Genomic DNA, 9,873 nt, shown 5'->3' on the forward strand with positions numbered 1-9,873 from the left:
TTTCTTTAACCAGTCATCTGTTCTTGGGCATTCAGGTTTCTTCCAGTTTCTGGCTATTGTAAAGAGTGCTGCAATGAACAAACAAGTGCAGATGTCACTTCGACTACACTTTTTTGCCTCTCTGGGGTATATTCCCAGGAGTGGTATTGCTGGGTCAAATGGGAGCTCAATTTCTAATTTTTTGAGAAACGTCCATACTGTTTTCCAAAAGGGCTGAACTATTCGGCATTCCCACCAACAGTGAAGGAGTGTCCCTTTCTCGCCACATCCGCGCCAGCATCGGTTGCTTTTGTTCTTTTGAATGTGGGCCAGTCTCTGAGGTGTGAGATGGTATCTCATTGTGGTTTTGATCTGCATCTCCCTGATGATTAATGATTTAGAGCATTTTCTCATGTGCTTTTTTGCCATTCGGATTTCTTCTTTGAGAAAGTTTCTGTTCATTTCATTGCCCCATTTTTGGATGGGGTTGGATGTTTTCTTCTTGTGGAGTTTAACCAGTATTTTGTATATCCTGGATATCAACCCCTTGTCAGATATCATCCCATTTTTCAATGTAAAATTTCCCTTCTTTCCTTTCTTCTGTTTTTCTAGGGGACCATGCTCAGTAGTTCTCAGAGGCTTCTCCTATACTATAGTGTTTGGGGTTCACTCCTGGTAGTGCGGGAGAACCCTGTGGTGCCAGGGATCAAATCAGGGGCTTCCATCTGCCAAGCATGTTCTCAGAGAGACATCTCCCTCTGAGATGTCTCTCAGCCCCTGTCTCCTCCCTTTTGCTCTTGGGATGAACTGTTGCCCACTTGAGTTGCTGTGTGATGCCCTGCACTGCTGGGTTTCCCTGGCATTGCATGTTGGTACTTGCTGACTTGGTTGCAGTGTCCCAGACAGTGCCCACTCGGTGGTGGCCCTGGGATTCCTATCTGCATGGGGAGTGTGTGTATTGTGGGATCGAACTCTAATCTCATGTCTGCCAGACTGGTACTGAATTCTTGAGCAGTCCCGGCTCCCCAGGGGGTCCTTATTACATGCATGCTGTGTGAGTCTGGGTTAAGGTGGGTCAGCATCGGGGTCCCTCTCTTTCCTACACAAGTACCGAGTCTGGGTTGTTGGCATTCAGGTGCCTGTATCTCTATGGCCATGTATCATGGTCGCACCTTGTCAGGGACGGGCTGCCCGGAAAGATTCTGGGGTTCTGAGTGCTCAGTGGGCTTCTCTGGAGGTCCACTGGTAGAGTCCCATGGTTGCTCCCCACTCAGCAGACAGCAGCTGCCCTGCAGGGAATCGCCAAGCACTCAGGCTGCGCCCCAGAGCAAGCTGGACAGATGCCAGCTCGTCGCCCACATGAAAGTGTTCCTCTGAGCTTCCACTCATCACATCTCAGGGGCCCTCAAGATGACCTCCATCCCATCCCCTCCTGGAGTGCACCTTCCACTTCTCCTGGGAAGGGGGGGATTGGTACAGGGACAGTAGTGTCCACCAGCACTTGTCCCTGTGGAAGTCAGCTGCCATACTGGCAACACCCTGTGTAAGGAGTGATGAGAGATCCTGTGTAAAAGGAGGATCCCAGGTACCTACTATGTGAGCAAAGCGCCCAGGGTCTCCAGCCTCTGTTGGTCCCCAGGGAAGCCCCACCCCGGGCCCCCTGTCCATCAGAGGAGTAGATTTCTTGCATTCCTACAGTGGGAGTGCTTACTTCTCACCCTACAGAATAACAAGAAACCATGAACATCGAAGCTATCTCTTTGGTTACCCAACAGCAACTCTCTGAAACACTCCAGTAGAACTTGGAAAAATAAAAACCAACTATCAGTCAGTATGCGGAGACCTGTGCCTGACTAGGGGTGATAGAAATGAATGAGCATGAGTCCCTGACTCAAGATCTTGCTCACAGACCAGAAAAGGAGGTGGCAGCCCCGAGGGAGGGATTTACAGGATGGCTGAGCAGTCGGGAAAGTGCAGGGTGCTTCAGGGCCAGGGGAGGAGGGAGATCCTGGCCTGGGAGGGCAGGAACAAGGACACACACCCCAGTTAGCATTCAGTGACACCTACAAGGGATTATGACAGTTTTCTATGCTTCTCTAATATTTTTTTCCTCGTCTGTGTCTGGGCTTTGCCAGAGATGCAATCAATGATGCTGCTGCTGACAGGTGATGCCAGGAACTCACTATGTACCAGGCACTGTCAGTCCTCTCCCTTCCTCCACACTGCCACCCCTGAGGAAGAGGAGTGTTGGACCTCCCCCACCACACCCCCACACCCCCGCCAAGAAAGCTAAGGCTGAAAGAAGTGGCTTTCCCAGGCACCTAATGTGGGACAGAGACAGACAGACAGACAGACAGCACCGGAACCTGGGCGCTCTCATCCCGGGTCACATACAGCTCACCAGCTTTGATTCTGAACATTATGAATGAACCCCCATTTAAGCCCTGATTAAAATGAACACCTGAAACGTACCTGTCAATTACTGGGACAAGTTGCCTATTGTGTGTATGTGTGTGTGTTTAACTAAAATTTGTATCGAGCTATCTGATTTATAACATGAGATAAGTGTCACAGTGTAACCTGTTCCTGCATCTGTACGCTGCATCGTGCTCCTCACCTGAAGTCTTGTTCACTGTCATCACACTCTTGCCCCTCTCCCCTGTAGCCACCCATACGTTCCCTCTAAGAGAGCTTTTGGTGGGCTTTAATTCTTTAGGTTACAGAGAAGTAAAGCCATAGAGGGTGTCTTTCTTCCTCTGATTTTTTTTCATTAGTGATAAGTAATTTTGATATCTCTGAAAATCAGACACATCGGCGTATTTCTAACCCACAGCAAGCCCCTCTCCCCCTAAAGGTTTACCTTTGCATCTGTGGATGTCCCCCACATCATCCCATTGCTTGAAGAAAGCTTGAAGGCAGGTCTACAAAAAGTCATTTCCTGAAAGTCATTTCCTTAGCATAGACTCACAGAAGGGTCAATAAAATACTTAAGGGTTTTTTTTTTTGGTAGGAATGGTCTGGAAGCAAGAGGTAATTAATCTCTGTGGGAAATACAGCCACACCCACCACCCACATTTAGAGCAATTATTCCCACATTTCATAGATGCTTCCTGAAGCACAGAGAGATTCTTCTACAGAGAACCAGCCATAATGAGTTGTAATGAAACTGTCGGTACATTCGCTCACAAACACAAAATGAAGCTGAGGCTGAGGTTTGAGAATTCGCATGTGCTCTTGGGGCCGATATAACAATGTGGGGCTGGGCAGGAAGCAGAAGTGACCCCTCCTTCCTGCCCCTCCCTCAGTCCTCAGAATCAGCCAAGCACAAGCTGCCATGGAGGTGGGTGACCTGGACTATTTGAATCACAGAATGGGTGGGGAATGGGGTGGTGGGGGAACCAGGAAAATTCTCCCTAGAGCAAATATTGGCAGTGGGCATGTGCATCTTCATGGGCAATAAACCACGGAGTTTCACAATCGTCCATGAGGCAGACAGGGGGGTCAGTAGTCCCTTTGAGGAGGCAAGTGGGTGAAGGTTCAGGGCTGGGACTATCTGCCCACTCAATCCTGCTGTCTCCTGGACTTTGTTGCCTGCCCCATAGGAAGGGTCCCCATCATCCTTCAGCTGAGTCACAGAGACCTCAGGGCTATGTTGCTGACTGTTGATGATGCCTCGTGATTCCTCATGTGCAATGGGTCTCTGAGACGGAGGTTCAAATAACATAATGGTGCATAATCTGTGCAAATCAGGGAGCACAAATTCATGTGTCAGCCTAAATTGTGGTTGCTATGGGGGGGGTCTTTGGCTAAGGGGCAAAAAAACATAAGAAAAACCAGAGAGATAGTACAGGGATTAAGGCCCTCCCTTGCATGTGGCCGTCCTGGAGAACCCCCTGACACTGCATATGATCCATGGAGAATAGCTTCCGAGCACTGGCAGGGGTGGTCCAAACTGCCCCCCCCCAACGGAAGGATGAAAGGAGCGAAGAAGAAGAATGGAGCTATAAAATATGCTTACCAAGAAATAAGACTGGTGGGAGATTAAATTTCTTAGACTTTGTTAAGATTTCATTGAACTGGCCCTGGTTACCATGGAGAGAAGAAAAAAATGAATAGTTTTCAGAGATGGTCTGTGTCTATCTGAAAACCAATTCTTGCTAGTCAGTTGGATGTTTTTAAGATGTTGAAAGGTCAGTGATATGGGGTTTCACAACAGGACTGAGTTGGATTAGTCTCCCTCAAACATACCTGACACTTGGTAAATGGACTCTCAAAAATGTACTTTCGTTTTTTTCTCCTCCTTCTCTTGTTTGCTCCTTATTTCTGTTACCCTCTTTCTGTCTCTTTCCATCCATTGAAGTTGATTACAAATGTTACTCATATAAAATATAGGGGTCAGGGATGTAGCTTAATGGAAGGATACAAGTTTTGTATGAAGTCTTAGTGCTTCAAAAATGAATAAATAAAGTATATGTAGCACATAATGTCCAAGCAAGGTGAGACATATAATTCTCTATTCCCGTAGCCAATGGACTCTTATGCTGTGCTTCTATTTCTTTTTGCTAAGCTCTTAGTTCTGTAGGCAACCGATAGTCTCAATTTAATCATAGTTTGACAAATGGAGTTACGTACTCATCTGCAATGCTTTATCTAATCATTTATATTCATCACATATGATATGTAGTCTACTGATATACTATTTCTCATTGTTATACAGAGTAAATTGCTTTAGCACTATGGCTATTAGTACTAAACTCACTTGTCAATGCTGTGAGTGACTTTGTTGAATTGGATCATCATTTGGAAACCCTGGGGGAAAATATTTTCTCTTTTTTATGTGTGCTAGTCAAAATATAATAGTCATTAAATTTAATCTGCACTATCAACATTTTACTCACCTTCTCCCACCCTCCCTCCCTCCCTCCTTCCTTCCTTCTTTCTTTCCTTCCTTCCTTCCTTCCTTCCTTCCTTCCTTCCTTCCTTCTTTTTCTGAGACACATCTTGGTTTGGTGCTCAAGAGTGTGGTACTAGAGATTTGAACCGGGATTGTAGCCATTGTGGCCACGTGCATAGCAGGTAGCTTGTCTCCTATACAATCTTGCTGGCTCTTCACCACTTTCTTAACTCTAATCAACAGAACAACAAATGAGACCCTTGTGTAAACTCTGTGATGTAATTCCTAATGATAAGGTACCAACATGATACCACTGAGTTTAAGTTGGGAGGAGAGCAGTGATGCATCATTAATACAGAATTTTACTATTCAGATATAAAGTTGGTAACCTCAAAACCACACTGCTAATTTTTTTTTATCAAATAATGAGTCATTTTTGAAATAAGTTAATTATAAAATTTTAAGGATTCTGGAGCATTTTTCTTCTCCTGAGTCAACTGTGCTTCTTGATTCCACAGTGAATATTAACTTTGAAACCACAGCATTGCCAATACTATTTGCCAGTTTGCTTATATTTAGAGTCAGCATATCAACAAACACAAATATTTCAAATCATGATAATATGAAAGCAATAATATAAGAAGAAAAAATAGAGGAGAGAGGAAGAATAGTGCTAGTATTTAAGTCACTCGTAGCATAAGAATTACCTTAATTAAGTGCCTGAAAGAGTGAATACAACATTTAAAACCAAGAAGGCAATTGCTAAAACATAATATAGTTCGTGAACCAATTTGGAAATAAAATCTTTAGAAGAATAAAGTGAAAATCCAATTTATAATTGTGAGCCAGGAGGAAAAAGAGAAGAGTTTAATCATGCCACTTTCTTACTGCAATGTCTGAAGTTTTTTTAAATTTCATTTATTTTTATTTTAACTTTTTTTAAAATTGAATCACTGTGAGATAGACTTTTACAAAGCTGTTCATGATTGGATTTCAGTCACACAGTATTCCAACACCCATCCCTCCATCAGTGTACATTTCCCAGTACCAGTGTCCCCAGGTTCCCTCCCATCACCCCCTAGCCCCCCACCCCCTGCCTGCCTCTAGGGCAGGTGCTTTCTCTCTCTCTCTCTCTCTCTCTCTCTCTCTCTCTCTCTCTGCTTATCTGTCTATCTCTCTCTCCTTTTGGGCGTTGTGGTTTTGATATTGATACTGAAAGGTTATCAAGAATATTCCTTTACCTACTTTTAACACTCATTCTTGTCCAGCCTGATCATTTCCAGCTATTATTGTCGTACCCTCAGCCCCCCACACACTTGTGGTTAGATCTAACGATTGACCGTCTAAAGTTTTAAAGATACTTTGCAAAGTTTCTCCTAAGAAAGAGGAATTTAGTGAAAGTTATGATAACCATAAAAGGATTTAAAAGTAATTCTTCTTACTGATTATTTGGGCAAAGGGGAAAAGTGGTCCTGAGCAAAAGGGAAGTTCATTTTTCTGTTCTCACAAACTAAATTTTGCTTCCATGTGCAGGCATAATTTTAAAAGTGAAACCAGCTAACCAACCATGAATATTATTTAAAAAAGCAACTTCTGCTTCCTCTAGAGTCAACTCCCTAGACTTTGCCATGATCCCTCCTAATGGTATATTTTACCCTTAACCACATGGACAAATACCCTGAAAGGCCTAAAGTCGTATTTAATCTCTTTCCACAGCCTCTGCCCAGGGTGGAATCTCTAGTGGACACATTTTGTTCCTGTCTATGGACAGGTGTTAACCATGTGCTAAATATTTGCACTTGGACACATGGGCCTGCTCTGGTTCAGTGTTCATTGCATTACCCTAAATTCACACATAGGAAAAGGATGACTCCGGCTCTTAGTTACTTCATCAGAGAACCTACTGTTTAGTGGTTAATTCGGCAGATTCCTGTTCACTGCAGTGAAGGATTGCAACATAACCCCACACTGGAAGGCCACCCCTCACTCCCAGGAAATGTGACGTCCCTCCTGAGGTGGGAGCCATCCTCTCTGTCCTGTTCCGCCTTCAGCAAGGCAATGGGCAGTCTGGAGAAGGGAGTTTTCATCTCAGTGGTTGAAAGCTAGGTGTGCCTGGAGGGCATCTCTTCCCAAAGGGATCTGGTGAGCAGGGGAGAGTCTGGCTGCTCCATCCATCTGTATAGTTAGGCCTTTGTTAAAATGCCAGGCTGAAGATAAGTACCAGGAGGTTCACTCCATGGCTTGGAGGCCAACCGTACATGATAGGGGAAAAGGCAGCTCAGATAGAGAAGGGAGCACTAAGTAAAGGGTGCTGAGAGGATCCTCCCAGGATGAGAGATGCGTGCTGAAAGTAGACTATAGACCAAACATGATTGTCACTTAATACATCTTTTGAAAACCACAGCACCCAAAAGGAGAGAGAGAACAAAAGGGAATGCTCTGCCACAGAGGCGGGGTGGAATGGGGGGGATGGGAGGGTGGGAGGGATACTGGGATCATTGGAGGTGGAGAATGGGCACTGGTGGAGGGATGGGTACTCGATCATTGTATAACTGAAACCCAAGCACAAAAAAATTGTAAGTCTACAACTGTAACTCATGGTGTTTCACTAACAAAATTTTTAAAAAAATAATAAAATAAAATAAAATGCCAGGGCTGGAGAGAGATAGCACAAGGGTTACGGTTTTGCAATGGCTATCCCAAGTTCTATTCCTGGTACCACATATAGTCCCCTGGGCACTGGCAGCAGTGATTTCTGAGCACAGAGCCAGGAGTATGACTGAACACTGCTAGTTGTGCCCCCAAACAAATCCTCTAAATAACCCCTGAAAATGTTAATGAAGTAGCTTCTTTCTATTTTCGGAGGAGGAAACACACTTGGGTGCACCTTAGTATCTTGCTACCCTTCTGACGCTTCAGCGAGACCAGGGGTTCATGTCCTTAAGCTGCCCCCAGCACCCCCACCTTTTAAGTTGTCGGCTCCTCAGGAGATCATCCAAGGTGCTAGAATAGCACTCTAGGGAAGAATGCTACAAGGGCCCTCAGCCTTCTGAGGGTTTCATGGACTGGGTTCCCCTGGAGGGTTGGTGGTTCCCTGCTCCTCCTCCTTTCGAGGTTCAGAACCCCTGGGGATATTTTCTGGGGCCATGCATGAGCTGAGGTCCACGTGAGCACAGAAACCTGGAATCTGCCCTTCCCTTTCCTCTAACCGGAAGTTCCGTTACAGCAGGGATGAGCAAGAAAGCTGTGGAGTTGCAGGGCTGGGTGTGTATTGGGGGAGGGCAGGGAGAAGGTAGTTTTTGTTCCAGAACATCAACTAATGCCATCTCGACAGGAGGTGTTTAACCTGGACTAGCTTACACATGCAGCGAAAGAAGCCAGATCTCGGCCACTCCTGTCCCCAAGTCCACACCTCTGTTTCCGGGGGAACTCTGCTCACCATATTTAGCACTTCTTTTTTTGGGCTGGCCACATCCTGCTGTGCTGAGGATGTCTCCTGGCTCTGTGCTCAGAGATGGTTCCTGGTGGATTTGGGGGAGTATATGGGATGCTGGAGATGAAACCCGGGTTGGCCGTGTGCAAGGCAAATGCCCTACCTTCTGTATTATCTGTGGCTCTGTGTTTAGCACTTCTGAACCCACCAATCTTGGTCTCCAAGGTCCAGAAAATGCTGCTCTTGTGTCGCTCTGCTCCCCTCCAGAGCCAAGCCTCCTCTCGGCTGTCATTCCTGTCTGCCTTTGAGCCTAGAGTAGAACATGCATTGTGGCCTGGCAGTGATCGTCTACCCTGCCGGCCCTTTGGGGCCTGAGCATTGGTCTGGGTTCCATGATGTTAAGAGCATTAAGGAAACACATCTCTGCATCCATTCTGGTTCAGTACCACACATGGCTATAGCCACAACTGCCAGGCTTACCCTGCTGTGGGTCTGCTGGGCACCCCACTCTTCTACATCATCAGGGCCCTCGACTTCTGCCCACTGTTACTTCTCTTTTGCGTCTTTTTACTTCTCTCCTTGATTTCTTTCCTTCTCCTCCCTATACCCTGGTTCATAAATGGTCTGGTCCCACATCTCTATTGCCCCACCAAGCACCAAGACCCAGCCAATATGACCTGGGGGACTTGAGAAATGCTCTAAGAATATCAATATAGGTCAGTGGGCGTTAGCCTCCACCCGTGTTCAGAACAATAACCAGCTTCAGGGGTGCCCAGGAAAGAGGATGCTCGAGTAAAGAGGGTGCTCAGGAGCTGGGGTGGCCGTGCTCTGCCATGGGAGCTGCCAACTCGAGAGAATTTCCTGTACGGGTCAATTCAGAGAACACAGGAGTGAAGGGAACCAGCTTGGGAGGCGTGTGGAAGAAGCAGCAAGTCTCCCACTGGCCAGGAATGACAAACACAAGCCCCGCAAGGCCCAGACCCTGCCGAGGCTTCTCCAAGGAGGGTGCTGAAGTTTGTCTCAGAAAACTGTCTCATATGCCAAACACAGTAATAAGTCTCACAATGTTACTGGGCCCACTCGAGCGAATCGATGAACAATGGGAGGTCAGTGACAGTGACAGTAAGTTTATTAAAGCATCATGGAGCAATAGCACAGCGGTAGGGCATTTGCCTTGCGCGCAGCTGGCCCGGCCGACCCAGGTTCGATTCCTCCGTCCCTCTCTGAGAGCCCGGCAAGCTACCGAGAGTATCTCACCTGCACGGCAAAGCCTGGCAAGCTACCCGTGATGTATTCAATATGCCAAACACAGTAACAAATCTCATGATGGACACATTACTGGGCCTGCTCGAGTAAATTGATGAATAACGGGAGGACAGTGACCATGACCATGTTGTACAAAGTTATTCATAGGTGAGTTTTAGACATATGTTCCAGCTCCATTCCTATCACCAGCGTCAACTTCCCACCATCAGTATCTTCAGATCTGTCCCCACCTTCCCCCCAGCCTACCTTCTAGGCAGGTACATTTTTTTTGGGGGGGGGTCACACCCAGCAATGCTCAGGG

This window comes from Sorex fumeus, unplaced genomic scaffold (assembly GCF_029834395.1).
Source record: "Sorex fumeus unplaced genomic scaffold, SorFum_2.1 ptg000078l, whole genome shotgun sequence".
Classification (NCBI taxonomy): domain Eukaryota; kingdom Metazoa; phylum Chordata; class Mammalia; order Eulipotyphla; family Soricidae; genus Sorex; species Sorex fumeus.